General features: G+C 48.0%; 1 protein-coding gene across 1 annotated transcript in view; it reads right to left on the bottom strand.

Moving 5' to 3' along the window:
• LOC147105031 (cyclin-dependent kinase 18-like) overlaps nucleotides 1-1,222 on the bottom strand; it is a 108,629-nt gene extending 107,407 nt beyond the window's left edge. Inside the window, exon 1 of the mRNA XM_086011052.1 lies at nucleotides 920-1,222. The gene's annotated coding sequence lies outside the window, so the exon portion shown is untranslated. The remainder of the gene's footprint in view (nucleotides 1-919) is intronic.
• Nucleotides 1,223-21,702: the final 20,480 nt, after the last annotated feature.

Consider the following 21,702-nt stretch of genomic DNA (forward strand, 5'->3'; position numbering starts at 1 on the left):
CCCGCGACCATCCGATATGCAACCCCCCCCCCCCCCACTCTCTGCTCTCTCCATCTGGCCTCTTCCCATCATCTCTCTACAGCTACGGGTCTAAGCCTGGATTCGGGGGTCAGGTCCGCAATGCCAGTGTGTACCACCTGGTACTGAGTTCACCCCACACCCGGTGCCAAAAATCGAACATAGGAGCACACAGGACATCGGAACAGGAGGAGCCCATTCAGCCCCTCGAGCCCGTTCCGCCATTCAATGAGATCACGGCCGATCTGTATCTTAACTCCATCTACCCGCCTTGGTTCCGTAACCCTCAATACCCTTGCCTAACAAAAATCTATCAATCTCAGTTTTGAAATTATCAATTGATCTCCCCCCCCCCCCAACCTCCGTCCCCCAGGCCAAGCTTCACCAGCTCTTTGGCAGAGAGAGTTCCAGATTTCCACTTCTAAGATGAAATCAACAGTGCCCACGCTGCACAAATCCTACAGCCCTCAGCCCTCAGCACTGTGCGAGATAGCACATCCCCTCGATGTCATGGCCATTGTTTACAGCTCCCTTATTCAGCAGTAAAACCACACAGATGAACTCTCTCTTCACTGCCCCGCGGTGTGCAGCAGTCCCAGGAGGGGCGTTGAGCAGAGTGTCTGCAACACACTTAAATCTTACTGAATAACCTTCTCTCGTATAAAGACGCAATATAAAAAAAAACACATACCCCCCCTGCACCATAGCAGGATCTGTTGTCTAAACGCTTGAGAAATATGTTGGGTTATTAAACAGTCATGTCGCAGGTTTTTGCTAATTACAGCAATCTCTATAAATCATTAGATACTTACAGCAATGTCACAGAATCAAAGCAAGACTTGTAAAATTACTTCTAGAATATTCCGAGCACAATATTTTTTTTTAAAAGGCAGCCACTTACAGACTTTAACAAGAAGAGACTAGATTTCAGCTAGTTGTGGTTCAGTAACACTGGATTTTAGCTGCCCGGGAGCTTCCTTTTAGAGAGCATCATACGCACACATACTTCATGGTCTGATGATAGCACAGATCACATCAACACTAAGCACTGATATTAGCCCGGACTCCGCCTCTCTCTCTGCTCCACATTCCCCAGGCTGTTTGATCCAGCCTGCTGTCAGTCTCGCAGCAGCTCGTTCCTGTCCCCTCACCAGTCCTGTGTGTGTGTTGTTCCTTTGGGGTTTTTTTTTTCTTCTCTCTCCACCCCTCATACATGCTCTGCCAAATCTTTCACAAAATGTCTGCAGTGTTCCGGTAGCCTGAGCTTCAAGCTGCTGGCTGTCTCTCAGTCAGACAGAAACAGCCTGTTTGCTGACCAAAAATACTGAAAGGGGCCAGAACACAAGCCACACAGCACTCAGAAGGCATAATATCCCCGACCCCCCCACCCCCCTCCCGTACTGTGCTGGGAAAAATGTAGACAGGCTGTTGGACTGTAAGGCCAGACTCCAGTTCCCAGCTCTTTCATCCTCTCAGTGTCCATGTCTCAGGTACATATTTGTGTAACTTGAGCACACCCAAAACTCTGCTGCCCATTTCCTAAATCGCACCAATTCCCGTTCACCCCTGTGCTCGCTGATTGGCTCCCGCTCCGCCAACGCCTCGATTTCAAAATTCTCATCCTAGTTTTCAAATCTCTCCATGGCCTCGTGACCTCCTCCAGCCCTACATCCCCCCCACCCACCCCCGAGATCTCTGCGCTCTTCTAATTCTGGCCTCTGAGCATCCCGCGATTTTAACCGCTCCACCATTGGCGGCCGTGCCTTCAGCTGCCTAAGCCCTAAGCTCTGGAATTCCCTGCCTAAACCTCTTCACCTCTCCCTCCTCCTTTAAGACTCTCCTTAAAACCTACCTCTTTGACCAAGCTTTTGGTCACCTGTCCTACTATCTTCTCGGTGTCAAATTTTGTTTGATAATCGCTCCTCTGAAGTGCCTTGGGATGTTTTACTACTTTAAAGGCACTATATAAATGCCTTTATATAAATGTATATTTTGATCGGACAGTCTACACAGCGAGTGTAATGTAATTGTTAAAGGAACCAGAGGGGAGATGAGGAGACATTTTTTATGCAGTGAGTTGTTATGACCTGGAACGCACTGTCTGAAAGGGTGGTGGAAGCAGATTCAATAGTAACTTCACCTCGGAGGTGCCTTCTCTCCTGCACCTATGGGTGTTTGTCCACTTACCACAACAGCCAGCCTGTGGACCCTCTTAAGTAAAATTCTCGATTTAGAGCCAAAGTAGGAGACATCTTGTGCTGTAGGCCCTCTTGGCCACATGGATCTCAGTTAAGAAAACACCAACTGATTTCACATAGGACCTTTACATCCAACAGACTTTTGTTCCAACGATCTGGGCGAGATGTGAGCCCAGGTTCCCGAGGTGAAAGACCAGTTTGTGTGTCACCCAGCCTCCCCTTTACTATTACATCTGGAGCCTGAACAGAAAGCTCACGACTGTGTTTCTGTAACCCTGAGGAAGGCCCTCGGCAGCAGAGCCCAGTGAAACAGGAAATGTACCGTATTTATCTGATCTTGATGGCAGGATCTATAATTAACTCTTGTTAATCGTTATGTTCCTCCCTTCAAATATGGTGCCCGTATAGAAATCATGTAGATTGCCAGAAACTTACAATAGGAACGTCAGCGCACAAATCCGAACAGAAAACCCGTCAACGAATTTTAATTTATCCGCCATATATGTTTAGATAACAGCAGGATCTCCTGAGATACTGAATAGCCAGTCACAACATACGAAATGGAGAAGATGTTTCCATTGTGGGGGAGTCCAAAACTAGGGGCCACCAATAAATCCAATCGGGAATTCAGGAGAATAAAAGAAAAACTTGCATTTCTATAGCGCCTTTCACGACCATCGGACGTCTCAAAGCGCTTTACAGTCAATGAAGTACTTTTGAAGTGTTGTCACTGTTGTAATGTGGGAAACACGGCAACCAATTTGCACACAGCAAGCTCCCACAAACAGCAATGTGATAATGACCAGATCATCTGTTTTTTGTTATGTTGGTTGAGGGATAAATATTGACCAGGACACCAGGGATAACTCCCCTGCTCTTCTTTGAAATAGTGCCATGGGATCTTTTACATCCACCTGACAGAGCCTTGGTTTAGCACCTCATGGCACCTTCGACAGTGCAGCGCTCCCTCAGCACTGCACTGGGAGTGTCAGCCTAGCTTTATGTGTTCAAGTCCCTGGAGTGGGACTTGAACCCATAACCTTCATGCCTCAGAGGCAAGTGTGCTACCCACTGAACCACAGCTGACACTGTGCTGTGTCTCAGAGAGTGGTGAGAATGTGGAACTCGCATCCGCAAGGAGTGGTTGAGGCGAATAGCATCGATGCATTTAAGAGGAAGCTAGATAGGCACAGGAGGGAGAAAGGAATAGAAAGATATTCTGATAGAGTTAGATAAGGAAGGATGGGAGGAGGCTCGAGTGGAGCATAAACACCGGCATTGGGGCGAATGGCCTGTTTCTGTGCCGTAAATCCTATGTTTAAAAAAAAGAATTTAAGAACCAATCAGATGCTGCAATGGGGCTGGGCCCGGGGCGGGTGGCGGGGGTGGGGTTGCAGGGGGGGGAAACAACTTTCTAGATGGATGAATTAAGACGAGCCGAATGGTTTTCCTCTTTCAGAATTATGTGGTGATAGTTGGCTCGTTGGAATTTGAGGCCCTGGGCTTCTGACATGATCATGTAGATGGCGAAGAAGGCGGGAGAGGCTTGTGTGTCACTGCAGTAACTATTCCTGCTCCGTGAGCCACCTGTGTATGCACAGAGTGTGTGACAAAGTCCCAGAGAGTTAGATCTCCAACACAACAGATTCCATCAGCAAGGGTGTGTCACATATTTCATCTGCAGAACAAACTCGTAGCATATTTCTTCCCAACTTGCTAAACCTGCTCACACTTAGAGTCAGTGAGCTCTACAGCTAAGTAGTTGCGGTGTAAAGTACCCAGCCCTCGATCTGGTCAGTTTAGCACCTTTATGAGGCTCAACTTCAGGACCCCTTTTTATGTCTCAATCGGTTGTTAAGGACACAGGGCTAGAAATTAGCCTCCTTTTGCGCCTGCCGTTAATGCCTCCAATAGCGCCCCAGGCTGCTGCGCCACCGGCGATGATGTCATCACCGTGCACCGCGGCCCCGCGGCAGAAATTCGGTTGCACCCCGTGAGGCTGCCGCGGGCGGTGTCAGCGCCAGCCCCGTGGGTCGCGAACCGGGCTGACCTCCACTCGGGGGGGGGGGCGGGGGAGAGGGGGCGGTAGTTAAAGGGGAGGTGCGGCTACAACCCGCGCCGCCATTTTTTTTGGGCCTTGGCGGTGGGCTGTGACGTCGTCCTAGCCGCCATCACGCAGCCTGGCACCACGCTGCCCTGGTGGCCGAGTCGGGGCCATCGGCGGCCCTGCAGAGTGCGCAGCGGCCCCTCCCCTTTAACTGAGGGGGAGGGGCGTTGAAACACGGAGCCTCAGCCGAGCGCCGCCGATCGCGCCCCGACATCGCCTCGGTTACCGCCCCAGCAGGAAGTGGAACGCCCAACATTGTGCTCCACTTTCTGTGCGGGGCGGTAAGCTGAATTTAGCGGCCGGGGCGGTACTTCCATGCCGGCCGCTAAATGTCCGGCCTTAACTCGGTTACCGCCCCCCAAATGGGGCGCAACCGAATTTCGCGCCCACAATCTCCAGTCTGGGCGGAGTTAGTGGATCTTAGCCTAGGCAGTAGTAAGGGTGGTTCAATTAGCCCCTGTGTTCCCAAGCTCGGAAGAGGAAGAAAAATCTGCCAGAATTAAATCCTGACCCTCGTGCTGATCCAGCTGAAATTGCACATTTCTGTGATGCCTTTCATGGGGGAAAAAATCCGTGCCTTCAACCATCTAGTTCCCAGTCTCTGGAATTCCCTCCCGTAACCCTTCTGACATAAGAAAATTACTAGGCACTTGGTCTAAGCGTTAAACAAAGCTTTAATCAACTGTTTTACACCATGGAGTTCTAGTTGTGTCCTTCACTAGTTCCTGTTAAGAATGTCCTGTGCAAGCTGGGCCCGTGCCCAAGTATTTATACTCTTCCTGGACAGCGCCACCCGCAGGCCGCTCAGTTGATTCATGTCACCTTCCATCTCTCAACCTCTCTCTCCTCCTTTAAGGCCCTCCTTAAAACCCACCTCTTTGATCATGTTTTTGGTCACCCCTCCCTAATCGCTCCTTTGGCTTGGCTTCCATTTCTCCTCAATTCCTCTCTTGGGATACTTGTCTGCGTGAAAGCTGATATATAAATGCAGGTTGTTGCTGTCGCTGACTGCCTAAGCTTGCATGTGAACAATAGATGAGGTACCAGAAGACTTAAACAGTGAAAGAAAAAAATATAGACTTGCATTTCTATAGCGCCTTTCACAACCTCCGGACGTCCCAAAGCACTTTACAGCCAATGAAGTACTTTTTTTTGTAATGTAGAAAACGTGGGAGTCAATTTGATCACAGTAAGCTCCCACAAACAGCAATTAAATAAATTACTAGATCATCTGTTTTAGGTGTTGGTTGAGGAATAAATATTGACCAGAACACCATGGAGAACTCTCTTGCTCTTCTTCATAAAGTGCCCTGGAACCTTTTATGTCCACCTGAGAGGGCAGATGGGACTTCAGTTCAACATCTCATCCGAAAGACGGCACCTCCGACAGTGCAGCAATGAAACTACCCATTGGCACAATGCATCGCCGTACCAATTTTCTGTGGTAGGAGTTCTGGGAATTATCTTCATGTCAGTAATTCTTAGCCTCAAGATAGCACGTGGAGGCTAAATGCTTCTCCCCAAGGATGACAGCAAACGTCATCAGAGTAACCCAGGCTGCCTTTGCATACTTTGTAGAGGCTAATCTTATTGGCACAGGCCTGGGAGCACTCCACAAGGTCATTCTCTCCCTCAGGAACTGCTCTCAAACACAAACAGTGCATCAAGAGGAATTCAGCATCTTACCACTTAATATACGGCAATAACAGTAAGTGGTTATTTCTTCCCACTACCTATGATTAGTCCTTCCCATTCTGTCACCCCAGCAGTTGCTTAAACCCCCTTCCAAACCCCAGACACTCTACATGTTCCATGTGATGTCATTTTATAGTATTATTTAATACTTCTCTCAAGTCACAGTAACACAAATGTAATACCCCAGAAGGAAAAATGATGAGCAGGTCAATGGGAGACGATTGCACTTGTTCTGCGACCCTGGGTATTAATAGAAATATAGACATAGAAACATAGAAGATAGGAGCAGGAGTAGGCTATTCGGCCCCTCGAGCCTGCTCCGCCATTCAATGAGATCATGGCTGATCATTCAAATTCAGTACCCTGTCCCTGCTTTCTCCCCATACCCCTTGATCTCTTTAGCCTTAAGAAATATATCCAACTCCTTCTTGAATATATTTAATGAATTGGCCTCTACTGCCTTGTGTGGTAGAGAATTCCACAGGTTCACCACTCTCTGGGTGAAGAAATTCCTCCTCATCTCTGTCCTAAATGGCTTACCCCTTACCCTTAGACTGTGACCCCTGGTTCTGGACTCCCCCGCCATCGGGAACATCCTTCCTGCACTTAGTCTGTCTAGTCCTGTTAGAATTTTATAAGTTTCAATGAGATCCCCTTTCATTCTTCTAAACTCCAGCGAGTATAAGCCCAATCGACCCAATCTCTCTTCATACGTCATTGAGGAGAGATTGAGTCTGAATTGGTTGGAGACACTGCTTCTTCTGCACCAACAAACTGCTTGGCCGAGTGTCCTAGTTCGAGCATCGTCATGTTGTCTTCGAAAAAAAGACTGTTCGAAGTCATTTTTTCAGCAATTGCTGGATACACAACCAGAAGGGCAATGGCATGATCACAATCACTTGATCCGCAGTGAACGTAAGAAATAGAAAGACTTGCATTTCTATAGCGCCTTTCATGACCACCGGACGTCTCAAAGTGCTTTACAGCCAATGAAGTACTTCTGAAGTGGAGTCACTGTTGCAATGTAGGAAATGCGGCAGTCAATTTGCGCACAGCAAGCTCCCACAAACAGCAATGTGATAATGACCAGATAATCTGTTTTTTGTTATGTTGATTGAGAGATAAATATCGGCTAGGACACCGGAGATAACTCCCCTGCTCTTCTTCAAAATAGCGCCATATGATCTTTTACATCCACCTGACAGAGCAGACGGGGCCTTGGTTTAATGTCTCATCCGATGAGACGGCACCTCCGACAATGCAGCACTCCCTCAGCACTACACTGGGAGTGCCAGCTTAGCTACATGTGCTCAAGTCGCTGGAGTGGGACTTGAACCCACAACCTTCTGACTCAGAAGCAAGTGTGCTGCCAACTGAGCCACGGCTGACACAAATGGAAGCAGGAGTCGGCCACATGGCCCCTCAAGTCTGCTCCGCCATTCAATAAGATCATGGCGGTTCTTCTACCTCAACTCCACTTTCCCGTCCGATCCCCATATCCCTTTGATTCCCTTGGAGTCCAAAAATCTATATCTCAGCCTTTAATATATGACTGAGCATTCACAGCCCTTTGGGATAGAGAATTCCAAAGATTCACAACCCTCTGAGTGAAGAAATTTCCCCTCATCTCAGTCCTAAATGGCCGACCCCTTATCCTGAGACTGTGACCCCTGGTTCTAGACTCTCCAGCCAGGGGAAACAGCCTCTCAGCATCGACCCTGTCAAGTCCTGTAAGAATTTTATATGTTTCAATGAGATCACCTCTCATTCTTCTAAACTCCAAAGAGTATAGGCCCATTCTACACAATCTCTCCTCATAGGGCAACCCTCTCATCCCAGGAATCAATCTAGTGAACTTCATTGCACTGCCTCTAAGGCAAGTATATCCTTCCTTGGCTAAGGGGACCAAAACTGTGCCCAGTACTCCAGGTGTGGTCTCACCAAGGCCCTGTACAATTGCAGCAAGACATCCTCACTCTTATACTGCAAACCCCCTTGCAACAAAGGCATGTTAACTTTCTGTGATTCGTGTACTGAGGACACCCAAATGGTCTCTTCTGGTCACCTGATACCCAGCCCTCAATACCGAACAGCCTGCCAGCTAGTGACCCCCGCTTGCCCACTTCAGGCGGGTATGCTGCTTGCCCACAAAAGGAAGCCTGACTGACAACGGCATCTACTGGCACTGAACAGGGACTAACACCCATATTGTCATCAGAAAACAGGTGGGAGGCATTTGAGAATCACCCACACTGTCTGTCTGTCTCTCTCTCTCTCTCTCTCATCACCCTGTCAATAATCATCCATCTTGGTTGCAACTTTAATTATTTTTTTGTTGCTCACTACCTGTTTGGCAAAAACCCCAAAAATTGCAATCTTGTGATTCCTCGTGGAGCAAGCTTCACCGCTCTGTGGCTGCAAAAGATTGTTTTTAAAATTTGTTTATTTCCAATTTGTGAACTTGTACGAATTATTATTTTTTTTAGTTAAAATGTTCATTCAGCTGTGTAACCTGAAAAAATGTGTTCTTAAAAAAAAAGGAATTAAATTAAATCTACCTTTGGGCAGAGAGGAGGAACTGGGTCAGTGGGAGGCAAGAGCGGCAACAGATGAGAAGGAAAGGATCGGGTTCATGAAGGACTCGAGGGTCTCAGGAATGGAGGGTGAGAGGCAGCGGGACAGGTAGACAGCGACAGCGTAAACATCACATCGTCAGGGCAAAGGGCAGCAGAGGTCAGTCGACATTTGCTCAGTGAGACACTAGATGGCGGTCTTGTTGCTGGAAACGAGATGGCACTGCAAAGAGAGAAATAACTCGCATTTCTATAGCGCCTTTCCCGACCTCGGGACGGCCCAAAGGGCTTCACAGACCATGAAGTACTTCTTGGAGTGTGGTCACTGTTGTAAAGTAGGAAACGCGGCAGCCAGTTTGCGCACAGCAAGCTCCCACAAACAGCAATGTGACAATGCCCAGATATTTTTTAGTGATGTTGGTTGAGGGATAAATATTGGCCCAGGACACCGGGGAGAACTCCCCTGCTCTTCATCGAATAGTACCGTGCGATCTTTTATGTCCACCCAAAAGAGCAGACGGGGCCTCGGTTTAATGTCTCATCTGAAAGATGGCAGCTCCGACAGTGCAGCACTCCCTCAGCACTGCACTGGGAGTGTCAGCCTAGATCTTTTTGTGCTCAAGTCTCTGGAACTATCGTGCCTCCACTCCCGATCCAGACCCACCCTCCTCCCGCTCCCGGTCCAGGTCAATGAGACATTAAACCGAGGCCTCATCTGCCCTCTCAGGTGGACGTAAAAGATCCCATGGCACTATATCAAAGACAAGCAGGGGAGTTCTCCCCAGTGTCCTGGGGCCAATATTTATCCCTCAATCAACATCACTAAAACAGATTATCTGGTCATTATCTCATTGCTGTTTGTGGGAGCTTGCTGTGCGCAAATTGGCTGCTGCGTTTCCTACATTACAACAGTGACTACACTTCAAAAGTACTTCATTGGCTGTAAAGCACTTTGGGACGTCCTGAGGTTGTGAAAGGCGCTATAGAAATGCAAGTCTTTCTTAGTCGCTCGTGGTCCAGGCCTACCCTGCTACCGTTCCCAGCCGGGCCTGCTGCTCACTCTGCCATGGGACCCCGGGAGTTAAAATCAAACCCGACGTGACAGTGCAGCTGAGAGGCAGAAAGCAAGAGAGAGAGAGAAAACGAGAGAAACCGGGAATGAGTGGGAGAGAGACATAGAAATACATAGAATTGTACACCACAGAAACAGCTCCACACGAGCCTCCTCCCACCACCTACTTCATCAAACCCCATCAGCATATCCTTCTATTCCTTTCTCCCTCCTGTGTTTATCCAGCTTCCCCTTAAACGGTATTCACTTCAACCACTCCATGTGGTAGCAAGTTCCATATTCTAAACACTCTCTGGGTAAAGAATGGTGAGAGGAACAGAACCAGAGGACTGGTAAAGTAATGAGAGAGAGAGAGAACAATGACGGGCTTGCAAGAGCATATGAACATAAGAAATAGGAGCAGGAATAAGCCACTTGGCCCCTCGAGCCTGCTCCGCCATTCAATAAGATCATGGCTGATCTTGGGCTCAAAGCCACTTCCCTGCCCACTCGCCATAACCCTTCACTCCCATATCTTGCAAAAATCTGTCTATCTCCACCTTAAATATATTTAACTAGCTGGGGGGCCCGGCGTTGCCAAGGCATTTTTGTAAAACGGCAGTTTGAAGGATTAGGCCCCATCCACCACATAGGATTGGTCAACCATCAAGTCAATCAATGCTAATGAGCGGATTCCCCCGTAGGATTGGTCAAGCATCAGGTTTTTGAAGGTTTTTTGTATACAGTCCGAACAATTTTTGTCTGACCAAAAAGTAAATATGCCTATGACACTCCCCTAATCATAAGCTTTCTTTTGATATAACATATGTGTAGGTACGCTCTATAACTTTTGAGTGTATAGCAGACATACATATACACAGACAGACAGACACGCAGACAGACAGACGGACGGATCCTTTTATTATATAGATCCAGCTCCATGGCTCTCTGGGGCAGAGAATTCCACAGATTTACGACCCTCTGAGAGAAGAAATTCCTCCTCATCTCAGTTCTAAAAGGGCGACCCTTTATTCTGAAACTAAGCCCCCTAGTTCTAGATTTCCCCACGAGGGGAAACATCCTCTCTGCATCTACCTTGTCGAGCCCCCTCAGTATCTTATATGTTTCAATAAGATCACCTCTCATTCTTCAAGCAGACAGTCAGATGAGGAACAGAAGGAGGACAACAAACAGGCACTTCAAACTAAAAGGGAGAGAGATGGAGAACAGAGATAAATCAGAAGTAATATAGAGACATGACCCAGTTATAAAGCATGCTTGGTGTGATCTTTCACAAGACACTAGCTCTAAACATGCTGAATAACAATTCATTTAATGTCAGGAGAAAATCTCCTTGAAAAATTTAGTTTCTAAACTAATTAAAAACTCTTGCATTTGAAAGTTTATGCCCATTTTAACCACCGCCCCATTTCAGACTGTTACAGGGGTTCTGTGGGAAAGTATTGCCAAACACCAGTGGCCACTTCAACCAGATGGCAATTGCACCCAGATCGACAAGTCTATGAGCGGCCCAGTGGGTAGGGGCAAATCTTCAACATTGGCACTCCCAACATCTCAGTGGCTCACTTGTTGCAGGGTCCCCTTCCTCCCATGGGTTGAGGTACTCGGGCACCGGGGAATACAAATCTGGGAGTGAACAGAGTTTGTAAACTATATTTATCCCGGACAAACCAGGGAGAAATATCTCTGTATGGTTCTACAAGAACATTCTTTGTCATTCCCTTCTGTAACCAACAGAGAGAGCTGCAGCTTTAATTTCCCCGCCGTGCTCAGTCAGAATTATAGTTTAGTCAGAACTGTGCTGTAAGGGTTTAAAGTTGTATCCATCAGTTGTTTTTGTAGTTCCCTTGCAAAAGGAATAGGGGATAAAATGGAAGTGGATCGCACAACTATTGGCTAAACCAAGGCCCCCCACCCCCGCCATCTGCCCTCTCAGTTTTACATTACAAGTCCCACTGCACTATTTTGAAGAAGAGCAGGGGAGTTCTCCCCAGTGTCCTGGGCCAATATTTATCCCTGAACCAATATCGCTAAACAAGATTACGTGGTCATTATCACATTGCTGTTTGTGGGAGCTTGCTGTGCGCAAATTGGCTGCTGCGTTTCCTACATTACAACAGCGACTACACTCCAAAAAGTACTTCATTGGCTGAAAAGCGCTTTGGGACATCCTGAGGTTGTGAAAGGCGCTGTAGAAATGTAAATCTTTCTTTGACTGCATAACCAAGAGACAGGAATACAACCAACCGAGCCAAGCTGACACCAATTATTATTAGTTCCTACGTTGAGTTGGGTTAATTTCTACAGGTTGCCAGTGTTTTGGGGTCACTTCTACTGCCTCTCTTTTGGGTCCTTTAGCCTCCTCTGCCTGAGAAGAATTTGAGGAATTGGATAAAGGACACAGATTGAAGATAACTGTAAAGAACCAGAGGGAGACATGAGAAGATTTTTTTTTTACGTGGCGAATTATGATGGTCAGGGATGCGCTGCCTGAAAGGGCAGTGGAAGCGGATTCAATAATAACTTTTAAAATGGAATTGGATAAATACTGCAAAAATAGATTATCTGGTCATTCACTTACTACTTGTGGGACCTTGCTGTGCGGAAACTGGCTGCGGCATTTGCCTACTGAACAACAGCGACCACACTGCCAAAGTGGCTCAGTGGGCAGCACTCTCGCCTCTGAGTCAGAAGGCTGTGGGTTTGAGCCCCACTCCAGAGACTTCAGCACATAATCTATGCTGACGCTATACTGAGGGAGTGCTGCACCGTCGGAGGCGCCGTCTTTTTTTAAGAAGTTAAACCAAGGTCCCGTCTGCCCTCTCAGGCGGATGTTAAAAAGTCCCACGGCACTACTTCGAAGAAGAGCGGGGGAGTTCTCCCCAGTGTCCTGGGCCAATATTTATCCCTGAACCAATATCACTAAACAAGATTACGTGGTCATTATCTCATTGCTGTTCTGTGGGAGCTTGCTGTGCGCAAATTGGCTGCTGCGTTTCCTACATTACAACAGCGACTACACTCCAAAAAGTACTTCATTGGCTGAAAAGCGCTTTGGGACATCCTGAGGTTGTGAAAGGCGCTGTAGAAATGTAAATCTTTCTTTGACTGCATAACCAAGAGACAGGAATACAACCAACCGAGCCAAGCTGACACCAATTATTATTAGTTCCTACGTTGAGTTGAGTTAATTTCTACAGGTTGCCAGTGTCCATTTTGAGGTCACTTCTACTGCCTCTCTTTTGGGTCCTTTAGCCTCCTGTGCCTGAGAAGAATTTGAGGAATTGGATAAAGGACACAGATTGAAGATAATTGTAAAGAACCAGAGGGAGACATGAGAAGATTTTTTTTACGTGGTGAGTTATGATGATCAGGAATGCGCTGCCTGAAAGGGAAGTGGAAGCGGATTCAATAACTTTCAAAATGGAATTGGATAAATACTTGAAAAGATAACGGGGGCAAAGTTGGGTCGCGCCCCCTTTGGGGCATTAACTTCGCCGGGGCGCTACTCTTAGCACCCCGAAAAAGATAGCGCCCCCGTGCCCGAAATTAACTGGTAGCGTCCCAAGAGGGAAGTGGGGCGCTACTGGAAGCACCCTGTCTCCCTCTTGGGGCGTTGCAAGTGAATATCGTGGCGCTACGTGCGGCAGCGCCACGCTCTGTGGCACGTCACGCTGTGGTACTGCAGGTCTTCCTCCCCTTATTAAAGGGAAGGGGCCTAGCGCAGCGCATCCCAGGGCCCAGCTGGACCACCAGGGATCAGAGTGCCAGCAAAAGAGCCCAGCACGCAAGAGAAGTGCCAGGCTCATGGAAGGCAGCCGGCACCCCGCGAGGGGGCTGCTCAGGAGGCCGGGGACAGCAACGGACGCAGCAGCAAAAATGCCCGCCCGGCTCCTCCCCTTTAATTTGCACCGCCCCGGCCGCAGGTTGGCCCCCTTCACCGTGTCGGACATAGCGTCTGGCGGTAAGTCAGGGGGCGCTACCGAAGATCGCGGCCGGGGTGTGAGCTGGGTGCTGTGCACGGTGATGACATCATCGCCGGAGACACAGCGCCACAGGGCGCTAACGGTTAACGCCGCCGCTAATCTCCCGTTGAATTTCGCGGGAGGCATTAGCGGCGCTGCGCCCAAGCGCTAGTTGCAGGCGCAAATCAACTGAATTTTTCCCCCAACATTTATAGGGCTCTGGGGACAGAGCAGGTGGGAGTGGGACTAATTGGAGAGCTCTTTCAAAGAGCCGGCATAGGCACGATGGCCAAATGGCCTCCTTCTGTTCTTCTTCTTCTTCTTAGGCAGTCCCTCGGAACCGAGGATGACTTGCTTCCACATTAAAAATGAGTTCGCAGGTGACTGATGAGTCCAATGCAAGACCTACAGTCTCTGTCACAGGTGGGGCAGATGGTGGTTGAAGGGGTGGGTGGGAGGGGTGCTTGGGTTGACGTGCGCTCCTTGCGCTGCCTGCGCTTGGCTTCCGCTTGCTCCCGGCGAAGAGACTCGAGGTGTTTGGCGCCTTCCCGAATGCTTCTCCTCCACTTTGTGCGGTCTTGGGCCAGGGATTCCCAGGTGTCGGTGGGGATGTTACGCTTTTTCAAGGAGGCTTTGAGGGTGTCCTTGAAGCGTTTCCTCTGCCCACCTGGGGCTCTCTTGCCGTGCCAGAGCTCCGAGTAGAGCGCTTGTTTTGGGAGTCTCGTATCGGGCATGAGGATAATGTGACCCGTCCATCGGAGCTGATCGAGCGTGGTCAAAGCTTCGATGCTGGGGATGTTGGCCTGAGCAAGAACACTGACATTGGTGCGCCTATCCTGCCAATGGATTTGCAGGATCTTGCGGAGGCAGCATTGGTGGTACCTCTCCAGGGCTTTGAGGTGCCTGCTGTACATGGTCCATGTCTCTGAGGCATACAGCAGGGTGGGTATCACTGCTGCCCTGTAGACCATGAGCTTAGTGCCGGGTTTGAGGTCCCGGTCTTCAAACACACTCTTCCTCAGGCGACCGACGTCTGCCCACGACTCTGTCTTCGACACGAGTGTCCTCAACTCCATCCCACAGCATGCTACCTGCCACCATCTCAGCCTCCTTCTGTGCTGTATCATTCTATGGTAAGTCTGCCACTTTGATGTCTTTATTGCAAGAGTTTTTTTTAAATTGAGAAATATGGGGTTAGTGTAAAACACCACCAGGGATAGGGAACCATGTGAGAGGAAAGAATATAAATCAAGAGCTAGTGCTTAGGTTTGTAAAATGGCTTGTGCTTTGACGGGGAAGGGAGCAATGTTCCCTCTAATTCTTTTTGGGTGCGCGGTCCCTTTAAGTGAGTGTGCGCAACACATTCAAAATTTTGCGCACGTGCGGTTTCTCCCATTTGAAAGCCAGTGAGCGACTCGCGCGGGACCTCCAGACCACGCAGCTTAGCGGGAATGTTGGAAGGGCAGACTGCGGGAGCTATGGGTTTGATAGTTTGGGGTTCGGTGAGAGCTAATGAGTAAGAGTTAAAGGTGATGTGATGAGCCTTAACTTCAAACCACTGAGGCCGCGGGGAGGAGAGCAGCTGAATTAGAGCTTAGAAAGAGCCAGAGTAATGACCACAGTAATGTCAATATAACAAAGATAAGAACGATTGCCAGAGACAGGAAACATGTTTAGATACTGCTGCTGCCTTAGTCTCCACCAGTAGGACACTGGGAGCTGCATTGAAATAATGAAATAACTTGCATCTTAGAAGAAGAGACTTGTATTTCTATAGCGCCTTTCACGTCCACCGGACGTCCCAAAGCGCTTTTCAGCCAATTAAGTACTTTTGAAGTGTTGTCGCTGTTGTAATGTGGGAAACGCGGCAGCCAAAATTGCGCACAGCAAGCTCCCACAAACAGCAATGTGATAATGACCAGATAATCTGTTTTTGGTGATGTTGGTTGAGGGATAAACATTGGCCCCAGGACACCGGGGATAACTCCCCTGCTCTTCTTCGAAATAGTGGCCGCAGGATCTTTTACGTCCACCTGAGAGAGCAGACAGGACCTCTGTTTAACGTCTCATCCGAAAGACGGCACCTCCGACAGTGCAGCACTCCCTCAGCACTGCACTGGGAGTGTCAGCCTAGCTTTATTGTGCTCAAGTCCATGGAGTAGGACTTGAACCCACAACCTTCTGACGCAGAGGCGAGTGTGCTACCCACTGAGCCACAGAAGGAGGCCATTCGGCCCATCGTGCCTGTGCTGGCTCTTTGAACGAGCTCTCCAATTGGTCCCACTCCTCCCTGCTCTTTCCCCAGAGCCCTGCAAGTTTTTCTTTTTAAAGTGTATATCCCATTCCCTTTTGAAAGTTACTATTGAATTCCCCTGCTCTTCTTCCAACAGTGCCCCATTAACGCATCTGAACCCCAAACTCAAATGAGGACCCAATCTTTCTCAGTGTAAAATGTCCAGAATTTCAACCAGCTATTTTTGTGGTCTCGTTCAGAATTGACGACTTATTTGCTATTTAATGAACATAAAATAAAATTGGGGGTATAGTTCTTACTGAGAGGGGTGGGGGGGGGGAGATTTCAAAAAGTGGGAGTAAATAATACATTACAACAACAACTTGCATTTATATAGCCCATTTAACGTAGTGAAACGTTCCAAGGCACTTCACAGGAGCGATTATCAAACAGAATTTGCCACAGAAGGAGCTATTGGGGCAGGTAACCAAAAGCTTGGTCAAAGAGGAATGTTTTAAGGAACATCTTCAAGGAGGAAAGAGAGGCAGAAATGTTTAGGGAGGGAATTCCAGAGCTTAGGGCCTTGGCAGCTGAAGACACGGCCGCCAATGGTGCAGCGATGAAAATCGGGGATGCGCAGGAGGCCAATAAAAGCCTAGTGAATAAAGTGGGAAATGACATAGAATAGCTCACTGTTACACATTTAAGATTCATCGTCAGTGTACATGACCTTAGCCGACTGATAAGCTGAGAGCGATTAGGTGTTGCAAGGCCCTCACATTTCATTAAGTGCGCTGATGCATTATTTGCCTTGAGTGGAACAGTGTGATTTATTGGGATTGTTACAGATGATCATTCTCTGTCTCAGGCATTATGGTGTTAGGAACGCAAGGGTCCTACCAGCCGGGTCAGGAGATCCTCCTTACAACTTGCCTCATACCAGGCAGGCACAGATCACAGTGTTTCCTGCGAGGAAAGTGGGATACCCCAACATCTGTTTCTCCAGAATGATTAGTTTCTCACTATTTGTTCCTTAATCCTCCCTCAATGTTTGTCCTGTCATAGTTGATTTGTGTTCCTCCTCCCCACCACTTTTTTTTATTCATTCACAGGATGCAAGGCCAGCATTTATTGCCCATCCCTAATTGCCCTTGAGAAGATGGTGGTGAGCCTTGCTAGACCAGTCAACCACATTGCTGTGGGTCTGGAGTCACATGTAGGCCAGACCAAGACAGCAGATTTCCTTCCCTAAAGGACATTAGTGAACCAGATGGGTTTTTGCAACATTCCAGTAATCTCATGGTCACCATCACTGATACTAGCTTTTTTTTTAAAGTTCAAGATTTATTTAACTGAATTTAAATTCCCCAGCTGCTGTGCTGGGATTTGAACTGATGTTTGTGGATCAGTAGTCCAGGCCCCGGGATTACTAGTCCAGTAACACAACCACTATGCTACCATACCCTTTGCTGGGATATGGTGCCACGGCCACCGGCTGTCCTCTGCTACCTTGCCCAAGTGGTCATTTCTCATACGCAAGTGGTGGCAGGCAACTCCACCGTGAAGGGCATCACAGTCGAGGCACAATATTGTCCTTACCCAGTATCCACACACACACACACACACTTTCCAACAGTAATCGCTGGATAGCGAAAAGGAGCAGGATCATGTTTTTGTCTCTTCACTAGCTCAGGGGGTACTAAGACCAACTGTACCACGTCTGCCATTACAACTCAGTCCAGACCATGACTGAGCCTTGATCTGAATGGCTCAGTTCCACATGGCACAGAATTCGGGCCGACCGAACTATGGCGGGAGCTTGTTTCTTCTCCGTTATAGGAACAGGAGGAGGCCGTTCAGCCCCTCAAAGCCTGCTCCACCATTCAATCAGATCATGGCTGATCTCCATCTTAACTCCATCTACCCGCCTTGGTTCCATAACTCTTAACACCCTTGTCTAACAAAAATCTATCAATCTCAGTTTTGACATTTTCAATTGACCCCCAGCCTCAACAGCTTTTTGGGGGAGAGAGTTCCAGATTTCCACTCCCCATTGTGTGAAGAATTGTTTTCTGACATCACCCCTGAACGGCCGAGCTCTAATTTTAAGGTTATGCCCCCTTGTTCTGGACCCCCCACCAGAGGAAATAGTTTCTCTCTCTCTACCCTATCAACTCCTTTAATCATCTTAAGCCCCTCAATAAGATCACCCCTTAATCTTCTACTCTAAAGGGAGGGATTAATCTAGCCTTCATTCCTCATTCTGTCTTTTAGTGTACTGCTGTTTGATCCTACAGTGACTGCTCTCCATTAAGGAAGTGGTAGCAGGACATTTGGAAAATCATAATATAGTCAAGCAGAGTCAGCGTGGTTTTATGAAAGGGAAATCATGTTTGACAAATTTGCTGGAATTCTTTGAGGATGTAACGAGCAGGGTGGATAAAGGGGATCCAGTAGATGTCATGTATTTGGATTTCCAGAAGGCATTCGATAAGGTGCCACATAAAAGGTTACTACACAAGATAAGAGCTCATGGGGTTGGGGGTACAGTTAGACTATCCTTTATCCGAACTTCCGAAAACCGAAAACCTCTAAAAACCGAAAGTTTTTTCGTTCAGCGTAAGTCGTGCGCACGACATGACCAGAGTGGTGCACGACTTACGCTGAGCAGGGCAGAGGGTCACAGAGTTCCCACCTGGGTAGGAGATTGCAGGCCGAGCCGGGCAGTGTGAAGGAGATACCGGGAGAGTGAACCCAACAATACAGCGGCCCGTCCGATAGCTGCAGCGGCCCGTCCGATATTCTTTTCTCCCCCCGACCCGACCCGAACCGAACCGCGGCCCGTCCGATATTCTTTTCTCCCCCCCCCCGACCCGATCCGCAGCCCGTCCAATATTATTTTCCCCCCGACCCCGACTCCCCCGCCGACCCCCGACCCCCCGTCGACCCCCCAACCTCCGACCCCCCCGCCGACCCCCGACCTCCGACCCCCCCCCCTGGCCTGAACCGCGGCCCGTCCGATATTCTTTTCTCCCCCCCACCCAACCCCCGACCTGATTTGCGGGCCAGCTTAGTAGGAGTCAGCCGATATCCGGCTTTCCAGAGAAGCAGGAAGGGGAATGAGACACGGAACAGTCGCAAGAGGTAGCCTGAACTTTTAAAATTTATATTAAATACAAATTTCCCAGTCTTCTAATAATACCTTCTGAAATCCGAAAAATTCCGAAAACCGAAACTCAGCTGGTCCCAAGGCTTTCGGATAAGGGATAGTGTACCTGTAATATATTAGCATGGATAGAGGATTGGCTAACAAACAGTAAACAGAGAGTCGGGATAAATGGGTCATTTTCAGGTTGGCAAACTGTAACTAGAGGGGTGCCACAGGGATCAGTGCTGGGGCCTCAACTATTTACAATCTATATTAATGACTTGGATGAAGGGACCGAGTGTAATGTAACCAAATTTGCTGATGGTACAAAGATAGGTGGGAAAGCAAATTGTGTGGAGGACACAAAGAATCTCCAAAGGGATATAGACAGGTTAAGTGAGTGGGCAAAAATCTGGCAGATGGAGTTTAATGTGGGAAAATGCGAGGTTATCCACTTTGGTAGGAAAAATAAAAAAGCAAATTATTATTTAAATGGGGAGTGATTACAAAATGCTGAGGTACAGAGGAATCTTGGGGTCTGTGTACATGAATCACAAAAAGTTAGCATGCAGGTACAGCAAGTAATTAGGAAGGCAAACTGAATGTTGGCCTTTATTGCAAAGGGAATGGAGTATAAAAGTAGGGAAGTCCTGTTACAACTGTACAAGGCCTTGGTGAGACCACACCTGGAGTACTGCGTACAGTTTTGGTCTCCTTATTTAAGGAAGGAAATACTTGCTTTGGAGGCAGTTCAGAGAAGGTTCACGAGGTTGATTCCAGAGATGAAGGGGTTGTCTTATGAGGAAAGGTTGAGCAGGTTGGGCCTATACTCATTGGAGTTTAGAAGAATGAGAGGTGATCTTATTGAAACATATAAGATTCTGAAGGGGCTTGACAGGGTAGATGCAGAGAGGACGTTTCCCCTCCTGGGGGAATCTAGAACTAGGGGGCATAATTTCAGAATAAGGGGGCACCCATTTAAATCGGAAATGAGGAGGAATTTCTTCTCTCAGAGGGTCGTGAATCTTTGGAATTCTCTTCCCCAGAGAGCTGTGAAGGCTGGGTCATTGAATATATTTAAGGTGGAGATAGACAGATTTTTGAATGGTAAGTGAGTCAAGGGTTATGGGGAGCGGGCAGGGAAGTGGAGTTGAGGCCAAGATCAGATCAGCCATGATCTTATTGAATGGCGGAGCAGGTTCGAGGGGCCAAATGACCTACTCCTGCTCCTACGTCTTATGTTCTTATGGGACTGTTAGCCATGATACTGAGCGGATGACAGAGTGCAGCCTCTGGAGCCTTGCCAAGCACGAGCAGGGAAATTTTAATTGCCTCTTGTTAGGAGGATCCCATAAACTGTGTATAAAACTCGGCAAGACCTCATTAGTGCCTCAGCAATATACATTGCCTCCCGATTGTCAGCCAGGCAACTAATCTATGAATACAGGAAAGTTGACCTTTATCCCAAAAATAACATTGAAGCCAACAGTAACAAGGGATTATTACCATTTCTACATAAGGTCATAGATTCTTCTTCTTTGTAATCAAAATATTGTGGTCAAAATATTGGAATCGATTAGCTGTCGGAGATGAGACTTTTCCCCCGCCTACATAAAATGATTAAGGATCAAACTGTATGTTAAATGGTTTCCCGGTCAGTCAAGCTTTCTTCCGACCCCCCTCTCTCCTTCTTCCCCTCGTCTTCGACACCAGGTCTATCAGTGGCCCTTTAACCCATGTGTAGTTTCCTTGGCAACAGTTACTACGATCACCTTTATGATTTCGCAGAGCACGGCATGTAAGGTCCGTTCTGAATGGCAATAACTTTGAAGGTATAAAACGGGAGAGCTGATTGCGAGTTGCTATAGCGACCCTACTAATTGCAGCTGCTTGAATGAATGCTGAACAAGAATCCAATACCTCAGGGCAGATACTGCTTTCTTGAAAAAGTGCAGGTCAATAAAAATACCTTAAACTGCAGCTAAGAGCTTCTTTGTTCCTTGTTGGGACTGGGGAAAGGTGGGGGGGGGGGAACAGAAAAGTTACTTGCTCTCAGAGGCTGACGTGGTCACCTTTGTTCAGTAAGGAACCCAGAAGCAGGACATCACCAAGGTTTCAAAAGAATACGAGAGTGGAAAAGATAGTCAGACTTGCATTTCTACAGCGCCTTTCACAACCTCAGGACGTCCCAAAGCGCTTTACAGCCAATGAACTACTTTTGAAGTGTAGTCACTGTTTCAGGTCAGCCAAAATGTGCACAGCAAGCTCCCACAAACAGCAATGTGATAATAACCAGTTAATCTGTTTCTTTAGTGAGGTTGGTTGAGGGATAAATATTGGCCAGAACCACAGGAAAGAACTGCCCTGCTCTTCTTTGAAATAGTGCCCATGGGATCTTTTACATCCACCTGAGAGAGCAGACAGGGCCTCGGTTTACTGTTTCATCGTCAAGACGGCACCTCCGACAGCGCAGCGCTCCCTCAGCACTGCACTGGGAGTGTCAGCCTAGATTTTTGTGCTCAAGTCCCTGGAGTGGGACTTGAACCCACAACCTTTTGACTCAGAGGCGAGAGAGTGCTACCCACTGAGCCACAGCTGACACATATGATGAGGTAAATCAAGATGACTCAAGCTTTAAATCCCTGTAGGTTGTAAGATGAAGGGAGGACTGAGGGAGGCAAGGAGTTCCACAG

Source organism: Somniosus microcephalus, chromosome 18 (genome assembly GCF_052327205.1).
Source record: "Somniosus microcephalus isolate GS21.2 chromosome 18, FLI_Smic_1.0, whole genome shotgun sequence".
Classification (NCBI taxonomy): Eukaryota; Metazoa; Chordata; class Chondrichthyes; order Squaliformes; family Somniosidae; genus Somniosus; species Somniosus microcephalus.